This window comes from Corapipo altera, unplaced genomic scaffold (assembly GCF_003945725.1).
Source record: "Corapipo altera isolate COAL_440 unplaced genomic scaffold, ASM394572v1 54, whole genome shotgun sequence".
NCBI classification, from domain to species: Eukaryota; Metazoa; Chordata; class Aves; order Passeriformes; family Pipridae; genus Corapipo; species Corapipo altera.
In genome coordinates this window covers 4334157-4355307 of record NW_020884902.1, presented here as the reverse complement: position 1 = coordinate 4355307, position 21151 = coordinate 4334157, and the positions used below count along the sequence as shown (strand labels likewise).

The window sequence follows — 21151 nt, the reverse complement described above, 5'->3', positions numbered from 1 at the left end:
AGACTGCCCCAGAAGAGGGATATTTGAAATAAGGGGCTCTCTGTATTTTTTCTCTCTTCCCTTGGGAACAATTGCATTAGGAGGTGGGAAAGAGGCTGATTCCTCCTCAATTCTGTGTGTCTTCACTATAGCAACTGGTAACTAAATATTCTTGAATTAAAAACAGACCTGGACAGGTTATGTCCTGACAAACACAATGTAGTATGATGTTTGGCCATTTTGTCAGCCACTTCATATTTCCTTGATACCATCATTAACAGGCTGCCTAAGCACCACAAAAACAGATATGTGACATTAAAATAGCTTAAAGGTTTCCTGGGAAAAGTATATAACTGTATGAGACCAGCTCACACATCCAGAACTGTCACATGTATAAAGAAGGTCCTTTTAAACATTGAAAGACTGTGTCCTCCTCCACTTGAATTTTACTGACATTTTTATGATTGCCTTCCTCTATTTGCATGTGACTGTTTTCCATCTACCACTATCAAAAGTTCTTCCTCCATCAGTGTTTTCATTGTTCTCATTATTCATTTCAGTTCTGCAATCTTTCAAGACATTTGCTCTAGCCAAGCTGTCACACTAACCTGGCTTCTCTGAAGGCACTGCCTGCAGCTAATTCTGTGTAGAAAGGCCACCAGCCTGGAAAAGCAGCAGGGAAGGTTAAATTAAAGACAGCACAGAAGACATGCTTCATGTGCAACCTCTCTCCTGCTCTGCAATGACATATCAGTCTCCTTGATCATTTCTACAGATAACAGCCAAGCCAACAAATGACACAAGAGAAAAGGACTTGTCAAAGTAGAGGGTGACCCGTGCCACCAATTTCTCTATTAAAGAGATGGTTTTGTTTCTTGCTGGCACTTGTTTTCCACTAGGGACATATCATGGCTCAAAATTCCCAATCTGTTTCTGTTGTCAGGCAGGAGATCTTTCTTTAAACTTTTATTTCTGTAGTGGGGTACAAGACTAAACATAAAATTAAGCACCAAAATACTTTTGCCACTTGAAAGGACAAAATTTGCTGCTGAATATTTCTAACATCTTTGATTTACACCTCGTCCCCACAAAATGTGTTTTCCACTTGTCTCATGTGGGTGTCCTCAGGCTTTTCCAGGTTCTTTCCTTATCTGCTCTTCTTTGTTTTATCCCAGACATAACCATAATTGCACCAGGACAGCAGCATAACAGTTGCCATAAAGATGAAAGCCCTGGAAGAGTGTCATGTTTAACACCTTTCAACCAATCTAAAGAGCCTGGGAAGATGAAGAGAGAGAACTCACTGTCAGTGCATATTGTTGGGGTATAAGGAAAATCAGCTCATGACTCTTGACCTTTAGGCTTTCTTACTCTGGTCACAGGCTTATGCCACTGCTAAGCTAACGTGGTCTGAATTAAATTCCAGATAAAATGGTTAGAATCACTGTGCATCCTTACATGGTCTTACTGTCCCACAGGGGACAGCCTCTATCTACTCACCCACACACAGATTCCCTGTACTTGGCTCTGTACCCGGAGTCGTAAGAAAGTAATTTCAGGAACGGTGTTCTAGATTTCTTAAACAAACAGTATACATTGGAATAGTTACTGCCAAGGATTAAAATAATGCCTAAGTGATTTTTTCCAGGCACTCCACAATACAATAATTTTTTCATCCAACAGTCTTTCATGTGACACTTTTATATAAAAATGTTTACAGGAAATAGCAAACTTTCCTTTCGTTCTTCAGGTTACATGTACCCCCATAAAATGCAAATACTGAGTGAAGTCATTGAACTACCTGACACTTAAAAATGAACACATCTAAGTATCCTGCTTAAGATCAAATGGTGGCTCCCAGCAGCTAAACGGATATTTCAAACACTGGATAACTGATTTTTTCCTGGCCTCCAACTGCCACTTTTAATGGGGAGTTGCACAGTGAATCTTTACTAGCAAAGACGGTGGGCCTTAGGGGGTCAGACAAAGGCAGTCTCCATTTGCACTTGTGCAGTGGGATGCTCCAGCCTTCATCTTCGTGCACTTTTAAAATCTGAAATGAGGAGTGAGGACTGTCACAGAGCAAACACATGTACAGGAACACCCAGTCTCACAGCACACCAGAGTCTATGCACTTTCTACCAGACCTGCAGGAAAGCTGGCAACAGCTGCTGAGAAATGCCAGCCAAAAACATAGAATCTACTTCTGCAAAGACTTTTCCAAAGAAATGAAAATGTTTCAAATCAGAGAACTTTCAGGATCCTCTCTCATCAGAATACTTTAATAATGATGTAAAAATGTCTGTGGCATTCAGTTTTCCCTTTCTCCAAAGTTTTAGGAGGAGTGTTTTTCCACAAAAGTAAAAGCCAAAAAGCCTCAAAACCAATTTGCAATTAATGCCTTTACCAGTAGTACATACAGAGAGAGGCACACTGAGCCTCTGGCACAACAAACATGAAGTTCCCAAAGCTGAATTCAATGGACATGGGCTTGTGAGCCCTAAAATTTCTGTGGTAGATGCTTTGGCTTCTTCCCATGCTGAGAAAAAACAACACAACGCCCTCCAGCTGAGTGGGAGTGACTCCTAAGGAAGTAGCAAAGCTTTCCTAAAAAGGACCTATCATTTTCCTTTTTCATCCTTGGTGGGGAGATGTCAAGGCTGTGCTTCTCTTCCCTCTGCCTTTCCTTGCATATGGGGCTTTTTTAATCAAGTGATTATGTCACAGTCTTCTTTCCTCTCAGTAAAGATAAACATCCAACCCTTCAGCATTCCAACCGAAATCGCCTGCAAAACCAAAGGATGAGAACTACTTGTCCAACAAGGTGGGAAGGACACGTGTCCTTGGGCTATGTTGGCTGCCCGAAGTGTGCTTGTGAATGTGCCTTTTTGCTCATGATTATGCCATGCTCTCCATGCCAAGGACACGGACACACCTGTGTGTGGGCCAGAGTGTGCCCTGGCTCTGTGACGTGCCAGCTCAACACTTTGAGACAGGAACAATCTGCTGGAGCAGGAATTTCTTACGTGTCCTTTGCTGGCAGAAGAAATCAATCACAAAGCTACACACTGGGTACAAAGGAGCTTCAGGGTCTCTTCAGGTCTTCTCCTCCACTGCCAGCTGTGGGAAGAGAGCAGTTGCTACTAAAGAAAAGGGGCTTCATATTTTGCCATGTTTCTTGTCATGTTTTGTCTCCCTCCTTATCCCAGCTACTATGGAAGTAAATTGGCAAGCAAGAAATGCTGGCAGGTAGGAGTCCTATTGCCATAGGGCTGCTTTGTTTCTCAGTGCAAATAATCAGTGTATTTTATGTTTTATATTTACCATCAGAGCGGCAGGTAGCCACAAAGGCTGCACTTCCAGCCTCACAGCTGCAAGGGGAGATACCACAGCCTGTGCAGAGGTGGCTTTCCAGAGGGAACGCTGAGGTGCCTGCCTTTGTGTCTCCCTGAGCACACCCAGGGAAAATACAAAGTTTCTGGGCAGCTAGGACGAAGTTTGCTTCTTCTGCACAAAGTTCGCTTCTTCTGCACAACAAATCCAATTGACCAGCAGTATGAAGTATTAGATATTTTAAATCATCAGAATTTACCCAAAGAAAATGCTGTTTATTTGAAATACTTGGTTCCAAACCTTCCCCAGGTCAGAATCTGAACCCAGCCTTGATTTCCACTTCAAAGCTGGTGATCCTAAAAATTGAGGTTCCAAACCAAATTAAAAACCACCAACAATAAAATTTTCTACAAACAAGAAACTCTGTTTTCCACCACATTGGAATGTGTTTCATTGAATGCAAAAATGAGAATCTTGGCAAAGATACCAGAATTTTATCACTTACTTTTTCCAGAGGAGTCCTGCAATATTTATTACCTGCACGGGATGAGCATAATGGAATTCATTCTAACATTTCATCCAGAAGAGAGTTCATGAGAAAGTAAGAACATATCTTTTAATGAGTGGAACCAAGAGAAACGTGACTGAGACTTGGCCAATTCAGCTCTTCTAAAAGCTTATCCATTTGCAGTCATTGTAAACTTCATTTCCTCACACTCAGGACACACACCTGACAATCTGACCACACAACTCCACTGTACTTTGATGTAAGGGTGAGCCTGCAGTCAGACAAACAAATTGCTTCAGCTCACATCTCTCTTTCTGGCATTTTTTTCTTTCATCAAGAAACAACTTGGATAAAAGCAAATCTCTTGAGAGGAAAAGTATGTTTCCATTTAGTGAGAGACCATCCTTTACCCATCCTCAGACTGAGAAAGGAGTAGCATTGAGCTCTAGGACAAGAAAAGGCAAAAATGTTGAACTAGTTGATGAGCAGCATTTTTATGGGAAGGCAGGAAGAGTGTCAAAGTGCAAAAAAAAGGCCTCTGCAGCCCACATGAGGTGTAGTGCAGGGGGGTTTCAAAGAAAGCACATTTTGAGTGTTCAGCAGGAAAATTATAACTGCTTTGGAAATAATTCCCAAGAAAACTGACAGCACTTTTAGAGCTGGAAGTCTCAATGGGGGAAGAAGCACCGCGGGCTACAGGAGAGATTCAGAGAAGCCAGCCAAGCCCAGATTCAAGGAGGCACTGCCACATACAGACCCCTGGCCTCTCAAAATCAGCCTCTATTCCCAGCTAGAAACGGACCTCTGGGATGTAAAAGGGGAAGGGGCAGACCAAAAAGGAGGAAATACCTTCCCCCTGGCCTGTGCTAGGTTTGTCTGCAGGCACAAGCAGGGCACGGGGTCTGTGAAGCAATAAGATACGTGACCAGCTGATGACACGGCAGAGCTTAAAAATAACACTGCTGATTGGAAAATGTCAGTGTCCATTACACAGGACACACTGCTGGGGCTACCTGCAAAAAATGTCAGAAGTTCTGTGTGGGAGGAGTTTAAATCTTTGAAACTGCCTGTTATATCAGGCTGCAAAGCAAGTAAATGCTGAGGTCTCCAACATGTGCATTTCTATAGCTAATTAGATCTTATAAAAGTGTTTATCTATACAATAAAGGAGCTCAGGAGAGTCAGCGTGATCGGGATTAAAATTATTTCAGAGTTTGGGCATGGATATAGCTGAAGGAAAAGCCACTTCACAACTCAAAATAAGTTGTAATAAAATAGTTTAGGAAATGTCTTGTTACTTTGTATGTACTGAATAATGGGTAATTTCACAACTTTCAATACCCATACTTAAGAGGAGCTTTTATAAACGAAATTCAATGAGTTCTGCTCAAGGGACTCTCTTGCAACACTGTGGAGCATGCAATATCCACAGGTATTGCAACATCTAATTGCAAAATAAAGGCTGTTTTCCTCCAAATCTCCTCATGCTCTCCTTCCAGCCAACAGTGACAATGTTACATGGGCATGGTTTTCTTTTGGGTAAGTTGAATCAGCTCAATAGTCATCTGACAGGCACCCAACATATCCAACTCAAGGAAAGGAGCAGAATTGCAAGGCCAGGAGCTCAGACCTCTCCTGTCAGTACTTAGCACAGCTACTCATGACACTGCAGTGCTGCTCACAAACTGCTCTGCTGTCCCCTTGGTTAGAGGAGAGAGTTCTGCAAGTCAGTTCTGTGGCCAGGTGCTCCAGCATGGACAGGAAAGCAATTCTGCACTCCCCACACACATTGTGGCCACACTTACAAAGATCAGGGAGAGGCAAAATTGTCATGAACATACATTGGCCCAGAAAAAAAAAAAAACAAACACAACTATCTGTGAGTGACAAGCTAACTAGAAAGGGAGTTTTTAAATACTCAAGTTCGGAGATCAAGCACAGCAGTTCACAACCACTGACTACAGTGGGGATCTTCAAACAACTCCAACAAGGCAAGGTTTGCTGGTACCTCTTCCCTTTCCTCCATGTCCTTAGCTGATCCCTGTGCTCTGATCACTTTTCAAGGCACACTCCCCATTTTTCCTCTATATACTCTAGTCAACTTCTGCTTCTTCCTCAAAATTCCAGGTCAGAATCACTGGGAGGGAAGCATCACTCTGCCTGCTTACGGAGAAACAAAACACAGCACTGTTTATTTTATGTGATAAAAGTGAACACAGCCCATGGTGATCACAAGAGAAACCAGTATCTTCCAGAAGAGTTTGGAGTGGGACCCAGCTGAAGGTGAGAGGGCTCTGGAGGACCCCCAAGTGCATGGCTCAGTGACACAGCCAGGCTGACCTGCTGGCTGGCAGTGCAGATGGAGGACTTCTGTTCCTGTGTAACATTATTCCCCTCTCCCCTGAGCCTCCCACTCCAGGTGCCACCTGTGCAGCCCATCCCCTTTCATGGCAGGAACCCTACTAATTATCCACTTCAGTCCATGGGCATGGCAGAAAACTTCAGCTGTGAAGTCTTACAGGCTAAGCAGGTTGAGCAAGCCGTGGTGGTCCACCAGAGCTGATGCAGGGAAAGCAGTGGGGGACAGGAAGGTCTGAGGAGTAGGATTGGCCCCTCTCACCTGATAAACTGAGCAACATCATCAAACTGTAGGTGACTTCTGCTGGTGGAGCCTGTACTGAGTCTCTCTTTATATGTTTGCATAATTCTGTCATTGGGCACTCAGACGCTCTGAAGTGGGAGTGAGAGGAAGAGGTTACCTGATCAATCAGGTATTTCCTTCAGCTGCAGTTCTTTTTCCTACAGGAAACTCTGGCTTGTATAAACCACTCAAGAAGCAAACATCAAAGGACTCCTCTATCACTTAGTCGGGGTAATAGACTGTACTTGAACTCTACTCAGTGAAGTGAAACTTCTTAAACTGAGAGCTGAAGTTAAATTTGTTATTCCTGGCAAACTGCCCAAGAGGAAATGGATCCAGGGCAGAAGTTTGTTTGTTAGATAGCAGTGAGAGATTGACACTTTTATAATAAGCCACAAAAGCAGAAAGAATAGAAAGTAGTTGCTGAAACTACTGATTATTCTCAGATCTGCTCTTAATGCTGCATCAGTTACAAGATTTCCTTTTAGCAATTGTCAAATAATGGAAATCAGAAACCATGAAACATCAGTAAGAAGGATTTTGAGCAAAGATTCTGCACATGAGTCTGATTCAAAAGGAGAATAAAACACATAATCAGCTGCAGCAGGTCCTTTGCATACAGTAGTTGTTACCTCACAAACAGACTGGGATCCTTCACTAAAGACACAAGGTACTGAGTGCCAGTTCTGTCCCCACTTTCAGTCCATTGTATGCCCATACCCTGCCCACCAGTGTCAAAAACGTGGTGCAAGGAGCTCTCAGTTGTTTGATAAGGTAGGCTACAACATGACAGCCAGGGTCCCACTCCAGTGTGTCATCCTGCAGCTCTGCTTGCCCATGTGACTAGAGATACATAAGCTCATGGACCCTCTGCCATACTGTGGCACGCAGCCTCAGTCACACCAAGCTCTAGAAAGACAGCAGAAAACTTGGGCTTTGGTGAACAGGCAGGAAAAATGGTTTCACTGCACTGAAATTCTTTGCTATGTTTTCCATAACAACCAACTGCACCTGACAGACACACTTTAAGCAAAAACATCACACAGACTTTACCCAGTCATCTCCCAGGTGGAGCTCAATTAAGATATCATCTTCTAAATAAGAAATCTGAAGTTGCATTTTGACTTCAGGATAAACGACGGTTACGTCTTCATTATAGATTAACAGTAAAAATATTCCATGTGCCATTTTGGAATCTTCTTTACTGTCAGTTATTTTTTATCCGCATTAATTCAAACTAATGAAACCTCTCAACAAGAGGAAAGCAGAGCATTTACCATAAATAGCATGAGACTTCATTCCTTCAGGCATTTTTTTAATATTTCTTTCCACTCCACTATGCCTGGAGCATAGTTTAAAGAGCTGATTAGGTATATAGATTTAAGAACAACTCCAAATATTAAGAAATGTTACTGAGCACATCTGGTAGTGACTCTTCCAAAGTTTATTGCACAGATTTTGCAATGTGGAGGAATTCTAAATATTGTTATACCCCATTCCTTAATATTTTGTTCCTTTGGTAAAACATTTTATTTGGAAAGACTTTGTCTAAAGGTTAAACAATCCCCATGCAACCTATGAATGAAACAGAAAAGCATGCTTAGATGTCTGGTCCCACCTGCCAAAACTTCCCAGGCTGTGTGGACACTGGCAGCTCCCAGAGTACGTTTGCCTCCAAGTCCTGTCCTACCATGTGGACAAGGCAGACAGGGATCCAAACATCAGACCCTCCAGAGATGCAGGAGAGAGTTTTCAGCTGTTTGGAATGAATACTGACTATAGACATTCCTCATATTTCAAAAAATAGAAGGCAAAGCACACGGAAGCATCCTATGGATCAATCTGAGGCCCTAAGCTGCCAAGGTGACCCACAGTGGCTCTGCCATATGCCACAAGAAGAAATAAAACTTGAACATTGTCCAAGTACATTTCCTGTAGTTTCTGCCTAAGTCTTGGAGAGATTGTCTCTTGGGAAGAAAGAGTCATCAATAAGCATTCATCCATAATTAAGCAAATAGCCTATTGGACAAATTTAATAGCAAATAGCTAATGAATGATTTTTATACCATAAGAAGACAAAAAGAGAAACAGGAAAGCATGAAATCATATTTTGGCTTTCTGTGCAAGAACCACAGAATAAATCATATGCTGTTGATACACTGCTTTCAGATTCTCACCCAATAGCTGTAATGATCAAATCTACAGCAACTCTGTGTGAAAACAGAGGAACGGGGCTGATGGAGAAGGTTCGGTTCTTCAAAGCCAAGATAGCTGCAAACAGGTAACATCTTTAGCTTTAAATTAACAGTTTTACCTAATTGGCCTGTCACTTTTCCAGCTGCAAATCACTAAGCACTTGCCTCCTAAGCTCAGGGAAAAAGCCTCCAGAGACCGTGAGTCAGTGAATGAAAACTGTTTTGGGTCCCATGGCAAAGAAAGTACTTTGCTCTCAAAAATAGATACATTTCTTGTGGGAAAAAACAGCCCAGCTCCTTCCTCTCCCATAGATAATAATGCAAAATGTCAGATACCTCCCAGGCTCCGTTCCCAGGAGATCAGGAGCATTGCAGTGATTACTTTGGTGGGTTTTTTCCTTAAAGGTTAATTCATATCTAATCAAAAATCATGACCTAACAGTTCACTGCCTATGAGAGCATGAGGTGTGGAACGTAAGGCTGCCACCGGTGTTGAACTGCTACAGCTGCAAAAAGCTACAGCAGGATTTGGGCACTTGGAAAACACAAAGCTGGGGTGGGAAGGCAAGGCTGGAAACAGGTAAAGATTGGATGCAGGGGAATGGGCAGGGCCTGTGTCCACTGCACAACAGTGAGAGGCTCCAAAGCAAGGGAAAGCGCTTCCATGAGAGGAAACCCACCTGCCTGCTTGTGCTCACAGCAGAAAGCCCATGGGATTCATTTACTGTGTTGACAGTGTGTCCTACAGGTTGGGGGCTGTACAGTGACAGCCCCCAACTGTAACTGGTTGGCTGGATTTGGGCTGAAACAGTAGAGCAACATGCAGTGAAACCCCTTTAACTCAAAGATCATATTTAGGGTAAAAAGTGTGCCATGTATATCTTTTTAATGCAAAGGCTTTCAAGCAGTGGGTTTGCTGACTGTAGCAAAAGAGCACTTGTGGCCCTTACACAGTAACAGCTGTGACAGTGCCACCAAGCCACATCTGTGCAGCTGGTCATGTTCCCTGCTGCAGTGCAGGGCAGCACAGGATAGGCTGAGCCCTGCTGGAAAACTGCACTCAGAGGGGCTGACACCATCTCAGGGCATTGCTGAAACACCACAGTGCCACACCACAGTACTGCAACATCAGGAATCCCTGCTCATCCTCACCCTTCCAGTCCCCTCCACACTGCACCTTACACCTGCATTAAGTTCTGCTGACTTTGCAGGCAACAATCTCTAGGGTAGGGACAGAAGCATGGACAGACGTGAGGACACTCCCCAGAAGTGATTCTGGTCCATTATTCTCATTTCACTGGATAAATCCTACACCAAATACCCCCGAAAAAAACCCAAAAAAAACCCAAAAAAATAAATCCCAGACAGGCCGTTAAACTGAACCCCAGGCTGTGCAGCACCACAGCAGGCTTGGCAAAGCCCTTGCAGTCCCAGGGGAGTTAGGAAAAGGGGGAGGAAACATCCCAAGAGATGACTTTGCTTACTCACATCATTGGTCCAGACACACTTGTTTACATTTGATTGGCCTCATCTAAACTTTGCTGGAGGTTGACCATAATATTTACAAGCTAAAAGAACAATTATGTAGCTGAGAGCAGCTAAATGGAACAAAACAAAACCAGAGACACAGAAATCATGTCATTTGCTAAAGTCAAAAAAACAAACTGAGCCATCAGACCACACATCTGCCTCATGCTATATAAATTTACACCATGGTACAATTTGTGCTGCTTTACTGCAATATGGATGTTCTTCGAGTTTATAAACACTTATGGTGCTTATGTGCTCCATGTACTGATTTGTACCATAAAAATTTATATGGAAAGATATTTCCTATGCCTCATCTGTTTGTTTACAGAGTCCACCTTTAAAAGACCAATATTCTTCCCTCTGGGGCCTGTTTACAGTCTGCACCTGTGATGGTTTCTTCAGTTTGAACCTCATGGGCTGTATTTCTTACATAACTGTTTTCCCTCTTTCAGACACCATTAATCATCCCTCTGCCAAGATCTTCTTCCCACACCAGGCTTTACTGTACATTCCTTGCATTTCCATACCATGATGTCAGTCCAGCATGGAACAAAGATAAGAATGGCTCAAGATTTTCCTTCAAATGATCCCTTTTCTACAAAGCTATATATAAAATAAAACTTGCCATGGAATTTGGAAAGCACCAGGCTTGGGGATTTGTGGCTCTCTGTGGCTCTCTCATATTCCATATCCTTATTTCTTGAAAACTAAGAGAACATGTGCAAAATTATTTTAGAAAAATGAGTGCAGAAGTACAGCAACCAAAGCAAGCACAACAGAACTTTCTAATCAATGGGGAAGCAACTAGGAAAGTATAAAAATTAAGCTGCAAATGTTTTGAAAATAGTTTGTCAACTGTGCTTGGAAAATTATGACTTTTTTTTCCCACACTTTTCAATGTTTGGGAAAGTTAGATTGTTGCATATATTTAACACCTTTTCGCCACTGTAAATATTTTTTATGTTTTAGAATAGCATGAAGAAAAGAGTGCTGAAATGCTATTTCCATTCATTTGCATGTTTCAGAGATAGGATGGACTCCAAATTTTTAATTATGATTTCCATTTTATGAAAGAAAGAAAACTAACAATCTGGCAAATTCTTGCCCTATTCCTGGGCAAACATTTAGCCTACTATGGTTTTGTTTGACTCAAGTACTCAGAGTAGGTAGCTTCCAACTAAGCAAAGATCTCTGCCTTATTTTGTTGTAACACTAACACTGTAAAGAGTGAAGCCTCCACATAACATCAGAGCAAAGTGTCAGAGGAGCAGTGTTGTAACATGCCTGGCTGTCAAACATCAGCCTATAAAAATACCCAGGCAGCTCTGTTCTTCTCTTGGAGTGAGGAAGAGAGCTGTTCAGGCAGAACAATATTTGTTTTATTGACAGATTTTACTGTTATCTGTTACCCACCAGTAGGCTCCGTTTGCAGTTTTCATCATAGAGTAATTGCTTATTAGAGACATTAGCAAGTTGTTTATTTGAAAACTAATGTGCTAATAAGGAACGATCATATTAGCAAGGTGTGCTCTTTACAACTTTATTTGTTTATCCTCAGGGACTGAACTTCTGAAATCCCAAACCTTTTGTTACATACTGAAAGATTTGAAAGTAAAATGCCTGAAATTTTTTTTGTCCAATAATAATTAGTGGGTTTATTGCTGTCATAAATACCAGGAGCTGCCTCTGACAGAAAGATGCTCATAGGATTGAAGGCTATTCTGCACACAACCATTTGCTTGCTAAGCAGCCTGGAAAAATTATGTTGCTGCTGTATTTGCATATTTTCTTATTATAAATGTTACCGTGGCTATAACATACCAACTTTAGCACTTTATTAAGCCCAAAGGAAAGGAAGAAACTAATTGTAGCATAGCTTCCAAGGCTCTGGGAAAGCACCTGTTTCCCTTTTCCTTTGAGCCTTAGGGGGTTTCTAACCTTGGGCTCACCAATAAACTCCCTTTATGACAACCTAGATGGGATCAGTTATATTTACACATCCCAAGATTTCTAACAAACCAAGAAGTGCTTACAGCACATTTTCACTCTTGCAAGAAAATGCTTTCACCATTTGGCACAGCTGAAAGTTTTTGTTATGCTGTTGCTGTTCATTATTTTGCTGTGCTGGGGGTTATTTGTGCTGTACACAGTATCACTTTCAGGCAAAAATTAAGAAAACAGTCTTGCAATGAGTAGTGCCCACAAGCAGAGTGGAATCTCAGTGATTCCAACCTGACTGCATACCAGAGCAACATCACATTATTATTTATATTCCAGTAGCACACAGACTCAAATTTGGGATCACAGCCCAACATGACTAGATGCAATGTAAACATGCAGGTAAAGAACCTCCTGACCCAAGAAGCCCATATGTAAAATTATGACCGAAAAAAAACCCAACCCCAAAAATCAGAAAAAAAGCAAGCAAGCAAAAAAAAAAAAAAAGAAAGAACAGCAAGCAAACCACAGAGCAGGGGAAGAAAAAAAGGAAAGAACAACTTGCATGGGGACTGACCAAACACAACTCAGCTCACCTCTTGCCTGCTGGATCACCTCGGCACTAGCTGAGAGTAGGATGCAGTTTTGGATTAAGTAATCGGACAAGTCTGTGTAAAAATGGAAACAGAATAAGCTGGATTTTGTTATTCAGATATATAGATATTAAGCACTCTAAGTATCATAATGCATTTCCTTTCTCCCTGTTTCTATGTACATACAGGCCTGCATGTGTGCTCATGAATGGCTCGTGATAAAGTTAATTTAATCTTATTGCAGTGTAAGTGAAACACTGAAAAAGAAGGCAACAATGCAGGGAATCAGACATGTTGTATCAAAATCACATGAGTCTGTGGGCTGGAGTCCAAAGCCAGCAGTCCTGGCATATTTTGGAAACTCTTAGATTTGAAATTGAGTGAGCACACCCAGATTACTACCTGAACCATCACTGCACTGACTTCAGATGAGGAAAGAGGGGCAGAAGTAGATGAATTCTCAGAGCAAAACTAAAACTCTTCTCACATTATTCTTCATAATGTAGAGGGAAACTGTAACTGCAAGGAAAGAGAAATACATAAAAGGCATAATGCTTTGTTCTGAAGCCTCAGCCACTCTTCAGGAAGGAGACCTATCACTTTACATAATACTTTACAAATCAAAGCTCGCTTCAAAACACGGGAGATCTTGCAGTCTGCAAGATCTCCAGTGCTGCCTTTGTGCCAGAAAAGTCTCTGTGAGTAAGGGCTGCTTTACTTCACAGCATGTGCAGAGTTCCTAGGGCTGAAAGCTCAGCTAAATATCTGTGCACTGGGTGCCCTTCCAGCCAAACCCCTGCTCTGCCTGGTACTCAGGCCCCCTCAGCTACGCTGGAGGATCCCAGTCTGTGCCAAAGGACTATCCTGCATCTGGAGTGTCAGGACAAAAGCCAGTTTTAGACAGCTGAGAGCATACAAGAACATGTGATGTAGTCCCATATTTTAAGAGATGATTTCAGCAACCCCTTAAAACAGGTCATTAAGGTTCATCCTTTAAGCCTTCAGTGTAAATCGTGTGCCAGTGCACACAGTTCCTGCATGTACTTCAGCAGTATGCCTGGCTCACAACACATGATCCAGGAGAACCAGGAGCAGGACAATCCCTTCTGCTTATCCTCATCTGCCCCGGATTCTGCAGGTTCTGAAACCATTTCATCCTGCCAACACACAAACGTGGCAGCCTGTGGGCGACAGCTTTCCAAACTCTTCCTCAGATACTCACATCAGCTGGCAGAAATTCTTCAGAGATGGCAAGAGGGCTAGATATTTACAAGTGGTGTTTATTTTTCTGGAACAGCCAGCTGCATGTTCTCTTCATCAAAAAGCTTTGTGATCTGAATACCCTTAAGCCAGTCTCCTGTGTCTCTTGTCCCTCTTGATCATCTTGAAAAAGAAAAAAAAGAGCACACTTTATGGTGTGCTCTTACAAGCACAGTCTTGTTGGTTAGCACATAGTAGGAGTACAAGATGGCTTTGAGAAGAGCTCTCTGTTCCAGCAGGTTTGTATTTGAAGGTGACAGTAATGAATGGGATCAGCCTGTTTCTCACTAGCAAGAGCTGAGCCTCAGGCTGAAGACAGGCAATGCAGTGAGGCAGATTTGTGTCCACTTGTGCTCCAACACAAGCAGCTTTAAGGCCCTTCTCTCGGACTCACCCTCACTCCAGTTCATTGTTAAGGGAACTCGCATGTGGGGTTTGTTTTGGTTTCCCATCTATAATCTACTGACTGTTCCTCTGGTCACAGTCTGACTTAGGAGGAGAGCTGTACTGTGTTCCTGCACAAGTAACTACAAGTGAAAAAATATCAGTGATGCCCTGCACTCCTGCCACCACTTCTTGCAACCATGGTGTCGGGGCCCTGCTGCTTTTGCACAGGGTGTGACACAGTGGGAACACCTTCCCCTCTCACAGCAGAGCAGAGCACACCTTGCACTCACCCAAGAAAGCAGCTCCTCTGCTTCACCATCGTGCAGCTGTGGGATGGGAAGGACACATCCCACCAGAGACACTGTCACTGACCAGGAAGCTCAAGGTGTGAAGGGAAATGGGAACACCACATATCTGAACAACTGCAATGAGCCATCGTGGCTCAAAATTGCCATTTTAATTTTTGCCCAGTAAAGTAAAACTTGCACAGAATAAATTGCTGAAAATAACTCCTTTTTCCTCCACTCTTTCCAATTTCTTTTTTTCTTCCAGTTTTGCTAGGTTTTATTTTTAGACCAGTTTTAGTGTCCAGCAAGAACACTAGAGGAGCAAAGAAGATTTTCCTAGCTGTTCAACTGGACTGAGCAGCCCCCAACCTCTCAATTCTGGTTTTGCATTACTGCCCCGCCTTTCTCTTGGGGATCGACTCAGCAGCAGTGTTTGGGTTATGTGCTGGATATAGACTTAGGTCTCCTCCATTCTGCTGTTCCTGCAACTCTATTAAATTTCCACTGGGTATTTGAAAACAACATTATACATGTATATACACACATACACACAGACGTATAAAACAGAGTTCTTAAAAGAACTTGCATCCTGGGAGGAAGCCAGCAGTGATTTCTTTAAACTCAGAATGACTCCTGACTATGAAGGAGTTCATGTGTCTGAGAAGCAGCAGTGGAAACTTGTCTTTCAGTGTTTCTGCTTATCACTCATCAAGGTTCTGGAGTACATTCAGATCTCTGTAAGGGCCCTGAAGTAGCTTCACTGAAAAGCCTTGTTCCCATTAGCAAATCTGTGAAATTGTCTGAGAGACTGACATATGGGACTACAGAGAGAGGTATCACATTCATTGATCCTTGCTACCCAGCTTCCCAACTGCAGTGCTTAGCTCCCATAAAGCCTGGATATTTTATCCACTCTCTCACTTGTCACAATGCAGAATGAGTCTGTGAAGCAATAATATTTTCAAGCAAACATATGAGCTCCCAGGACTAAGGAGGAATCTGACCCAGATGAGACATGAGAGTTTGGGTGACAGTCTGATCTACCCAAGTGGTGAGAAGCCCAGGTAGCACACACACTGCAAACCTGCAAACGTGCTGCTAATGTCCAAGGAAAAGAGGCTGTTGCCATAAATCACCTTGTCTGTGAAAATATTCTGAAATGACAGCATCATACTCTATATTTGGGAGATAAACTATCCAGTTTCTTTAGCCTCTCTCAAACTTTATCACGGACACAAAGAAAAAGGAAAGATAACAAAAAGAAATCTATCTGACAAGCCACTTATTTTTATCTGCCTGGACCTCTGGGACACAGTTCATGCAATTTCTCTTCTGCACCATTCCCCTTCTTGGAGGCAGTAAAATATCTAATTTAAGTCAGTGTCAAAAAATTGGCAACTCCTACATTTCTGAAAGAGTTGAATACGATGTTGGGCTAAGCCACAAATTGGCATCCAGATCAAGTTGGGTTTTTTCAAGCTTAGAATTGCTCAAAGGCAGCCCCTGGAGATGGAGCACAGATACTTGACTTGGACTAATTAGCACTGAAAGAAATACATTCAAAATATACCTGAAGGAGGTGGTTGATAAACTCCCAGGACAGAAACGTCCTTTTGCTCTTTGCATTGAGAACAAAAGGGCAGGAACAGGCAACAAGGACATTTATATACAGCGGGTGATGGGACACAAAAGGAATTGGAAAGGTTGGATTTCCCTTTACTTGCTTCTGCCACTTCCTTTAACTGCCTAAGTTTCAGATGAGATGAATCCTTGTCCTGTTGTCCCAAACATCGGGGGCTCATGCAGAGCACAACTCTGCATGTTGTGCTGGCAGCAGAGTGGTTTTCCATGCTGAAACCAGAAGCTTCCCAGGGCAACCTCTGGTCACTACTTCTGCTTCCACCTGTCAGAAAATTACCAGCCCCTGCAGAAACTTCTGCAAACAAACCCTCTTGAACAGCAACAACCACAAGTGAGTGTATTATAAACGGGAAAGAAGCACTGAAAGGTTCTTTTCTAACCAGAAAAAGGCTGCTGTCAAGTGATTTAATTTCCCTGCTAAATTGCATAGTAAAAAAGAAATTGCATGTAAAGACCACGTGGCTGGGAACGAAAAGCCTCTTGTTGAAAGCTTTCGTTTGCCCTTTATCACACTGTTTTGCTTCATATTCTATAAATAGCTCGTGTGCACTGTTTTTCCTTTTGGCCTCATAACTATGAACTGGTTCCTCACTGGCTTTGCAGAGCCTGAAGAAAATCTCTGGAGAATGTTCTAAGCATATATGATAGAAGCTCACCAGTGGATTAATTTCGAAACAGGGCTCAGTTGGTACATTTTAAAATATATAATAATTAGAGCTGTTTGTAATAGATTCATCTCCTTCTGCAGCAGAAATCAGGAATCAGAGTAGCTTGGTTTCTGCAATCTGATTTTAGTTACAGTTGGGCTGCAATTTATTTTTAGTAACAAACTGTTTCCCCGAGACAGATTCGGCTGCTCATTAGCATTGGGAGTGTTCTCTACAAAAAATATATTGTGAAATTTCCTTTTAGCTCTGATTAGACCCATCCATTAAAACACAGACTCCATTCTGCAAAGACAGAGAAGATGTGACTATCCATCTTGTCACTGACAGATGATAAAGACACTGAAAATAAATCATCCCTTTTCCCTAAATTTTTTGCTTAGTATCACCACACATTTTCCCAATAAAAAGGCAGAGAAATCTGTTAATCTGTATTATGAGATTAATGAAAAGAAGCATAATTGAAAAATTGTAAAATTTACTGTAAAAACAGTAAAATACCAGTCGCGTTGAATTTGTGATTTTATACCACTTAACTACTTCATCAAAACATCAGTTGGGGAAATTCTCTGCAGTAACTCCTCTAGATGGGTTAATAGGCAGGTTGGAATCCAAATCATTGCCTTCACCAACTGATCTTTCCAGAGGGAGCTTAATCTGCTTTGCTTCCCATTTCACCACTGGTGTCAGTCCACACTCCTGCAGTAGCAGCCTGGTTTTACATATTAATCAGTACTTTCCAAGCCATTTTGTCTGTGACACCCATCCAGGTAATCTCCAGGCACCCAGACTTCTAATGCTCCAATTTCCAGCATCAGAAATGCCAGTTTCAGTCAGGCCAAGGGCCCCTCCAGCCTCCCTGCAGCAGGAGGAGAGCTTGTAACCAGTCAAGCCCGTGGCGTTTAATGGCTATGAGCGCCTGCTCTCCAGATGTGCTTAGCTGGGCTTGAGAGCTCTTAAGAGTTACCCACAGCAAGCAGATTTACTTTAGCTCACTCCTATGGGTGATAAAAAATACCTCCCCTAGAGCACACTGGACATCACATGGGGATCCTGACACAGACCAACCTCTTCAAACCACGGTCCCGCAAAGCAGCTCCTCATTGCACCCCAGTCCTGGGGTAAAAGGTAAACTTGCTTCTGCAAAATATTTGTTTTACTGAAGATGAGCCCTACTGGGTGCTCAAAGGAGCTAATTCCAAAACTGCCAAGTGTCAGAGTTTAGATGTGCCATTTGGCAGATTTGGTGCTCTGTGGGTTTGAGGTTTTGTAATTCTTTAGCTACTTTAGCTACAATTAATGAGGTGTCATGTTAGAAACTTGGTTTATTTAAATTATTTTCAAGGTAGACAAGCTATTGGAGTGGATTCCAATCTATGTCTACCTAAAGCTTCAAGCACTACAATGTCCTGACAGTTCAAGTGTTACAATGAAGTTGTAAAATTTAAAGAACATTACTCTTAACTTCTTTCAATTCCCAAAGTATTGAATACATTTCCATACAATTTTGCAGAAAAATTAACTTTTTCCCTAAGAACACTGCTTGTTTTGTTTATGTCAACCAGTATTTTCATACCTAACAACAAGAAATAAACCCCACTTGACTTTAAAAGCATGAATGCAATCTTCACTGTTAATTGTCATGGTATTACAAAAATACCACTGACTTGGGTATGAAAATTGCTCAGAGCAATTGGTAGAGCCTTTTCACAAGCCATTGAATGCAACAACTCCTCCAATTCATATATATTTACACACAGAGCTTTCACATACATGGCTATGTTTGATTTTGGAAATTATGGCAACTGGAAAAACATTTCCTGATGTAAAGCCCTCATAGATTTCTCACTGAAATCACACTAGCTGATTCAAAAATTCTCAACCCCCTTCTTGTAACTAACTCTGACCTTTCGACCCTGAAAGGTTTCACAGCTAATTGCCTGAGCCAACGCGCTGGTTTGAGGGAGGGGTCTGAAAATTATGGATTTCAAAGAAAAACAGAGATCATTTTATACTGAACATTAGTGTACACGTAGGCAGTGGCAACCTTCTGCTTTGGATTTCCCTTATTTTGGTTGCCTTCATCTTCAGTGCAGTGTTATTTCAGCAGGAATTTGGGTGCTTAGCTTTCCGGTGATGGTATCTGTGCAGCACCACAAACGGCCCTGCATTCTTGGCATATTTGGTGGCCTGCATCAGCCCCCTTTGGAACAAAAGCTCTTGTTTTGGACACATCACTGCAGACTGTTGCCTGATCCAAACTGTCTGCTTCCTCCTGAACTTCTAAACAGAAATGACAGATCAGTTTGTAGTTTTTAACAGATCTAGCCTCAGAAAACCTATCTGACATTGCCTAAATATGAGCTACATTTTGCATCCAGGTTTGGTTTTAATTTACAGCAATTCTCTGACAGCTTAATACCCTGAAGACAAAGAAAATTTAGACATAAACTCTAGCTATGGGAAGATTTTACTTGAAATAAAATCCAAATATGAGCAATGCATGCAAGTCTAAGTGTTATTTGAAGGACCGCTGCAAATGCTAATTAGGAATCCACACTCAAAACAACTGCCCGCAGTGTTTTCACTTGCATGACTGGATATTCGGTATGGCCCTACCTGTGCATAGCCTCAGCAACTCCTGCAAAGGAACAGCATCTCTCTCTTCCATACACAAGCTGCAGTGCTGGCTGCAATGGGGTAGAGGAAAAGTCAGCTTCCATGTATTTCTTGTCAGAGGCAAACAGGGAACCGAAAGGTGAAAACCTTGAATGCAGTCCTGGCTACTTTCACCACATGCTAGGCAGACAGTTTTGGTATGAACAGAGAGTAGCAATTCTATTTTGAGCAGTAAAGGAACAAATTTAATCCTCAAGTATCAAGGCAAAGTGTTCCTCCTCAGGAGATAGAAGATCTTTGAAGAAGAAATCAGATAGGGTCACTGAAAGAACATCTGAAGTAGGAACAACCATCTCCATGTCCTTTCTGAGAGGTGTTTCACTAACTGGCTCTTTAACATCATCACAGATTTCATATTCACCCAAGCACTCTTTTCCAGTGCATTGCTATCCCTGACTTGGATAGTTGTTGGGGTTTTTTCCCCTTTTTTTTAATGCCTTCTTTGAATCTTTGCTGCTGTAATTTAATTCTATTAATTCCTGTTCCTTCTACTGCAGGGATTTTACTCTCTGCAAACATTATACTTCTCTTCTTTGCAGCAGTCTTTTCTGTATTTGAAGACTTTTGTAATTTTCCCCCCTGTCTTTTATTCTCTACACAATCCAAATTGTTTCAGTCTGCCTTCTAGGTTTGTTTCCTAGTCATTTGATCATTCCCACTTTGGAACCTCTCCAATCAGTCCACATCATTCTCAAATCTACCAATCATCTTGGGATGTCCTCTTGGGACATTATTACCACATATGAAATCACGTTTTTCTAGCCAGGTTTTAAAATGACATCTATTAAGCTCAGGGTTGTGTCTTCGGTGCGCAGTTAACTTGAGTTATTTGCACTTGAGTTAATACCTCCCCAGTCAGCTTCACATCAGAGTCCCAGGAACAGAGAAGTGAAAGGAATTGCAGGAAATCATCTCCTCCATATCCCACCTCTGAGGCACAATCAACTACCATATATCTACACACTTTTTTAAATACTCAGCAGCAAAACCATCATGACCTCCCTGGGCAGCCTTCAGATGAGTCACTCTAAATCCCCAGTTACCCGTTCATCCCAGGATGTCTCAGGCAGTTGTGTGCCCACCTTACCACATAAAACCAGCCAATTTTCTTACAAGAATGTCATGTGGGACTGTGTTCTAGCTTTTCTTTGAAAAAAGATTTCACTAAATGTACTAGATGGGTAGCACCAGTGCATAGTGGCATCATGATAATTATTTACTGTATTTATAAGGACAAGAAAGATTTTTAAAGCATCATCCAATGATTTACACTCATTCTTAATATTGAATGAGCACCAACTTTCTCTAAATTCTCCACGGTTTCCTCCCCCTCAGCTGCCCTTGCATTTTGCCTTCTTGACATCATCAAGAGACTTCACATTTCTTACAAAGAATGGTAGGTAACTAAACATTTGCAAATTCTTCATATTGTAGGATATTCTATCAAGTCCTGCTGACTGTAATCTTTCTTATCTATCAAGTACACCTGACCTGTTCCTTTTTTAGTCCTGTTTT

General features: G+C 42.0%; 2 long non-coding RNA genes across 4 annotated transcripts in view; one reads left to right on the top strand and one right to left on the bottom strand.

Moving 5' to 3' along the window:
* The window catches only part of LOC113950598, a 105476-nt gene extending 85717 nt beyond the window's left edge, over positions 1-19759 (bottom strand). For both annotated transcript variants that reach the window (XR_003528789.1, XR_003528790.1), the window contains exons 1-4: positions 19577-19759; positions 13940-14100; positions 13120-13236; positions 12721-12792 (exon numbers count right to left, since the gene is read on the bottom strand). This is a non-coding gene — a long non-coding RNA (uncharacterized LOC113950598). The remainder of the gene's footprint in view (positions 1-12720; positions 12793-13119; positions 13237-13939; positions 14101-19576) is intronic.
* LOC113950600 lies at positions 7112-10768 on the top strand. Of its 2 annotated transcripts, XR_003528793.1 has the most exons (4): positions 7112-7235; positions 8631-8742; positions 9099-9236; positions 10639-10768. It is a non-coding gene; the product is annotated as an uncharacterized LOC113950600 (long non-coding RNA). The 2 variants fall into 2 exon arrangements; XR_003528794.1 differs by lacking the exon at positions 9099-9236.
* Positions 19760-21151: the final 1392 nt, after the last annotated feature.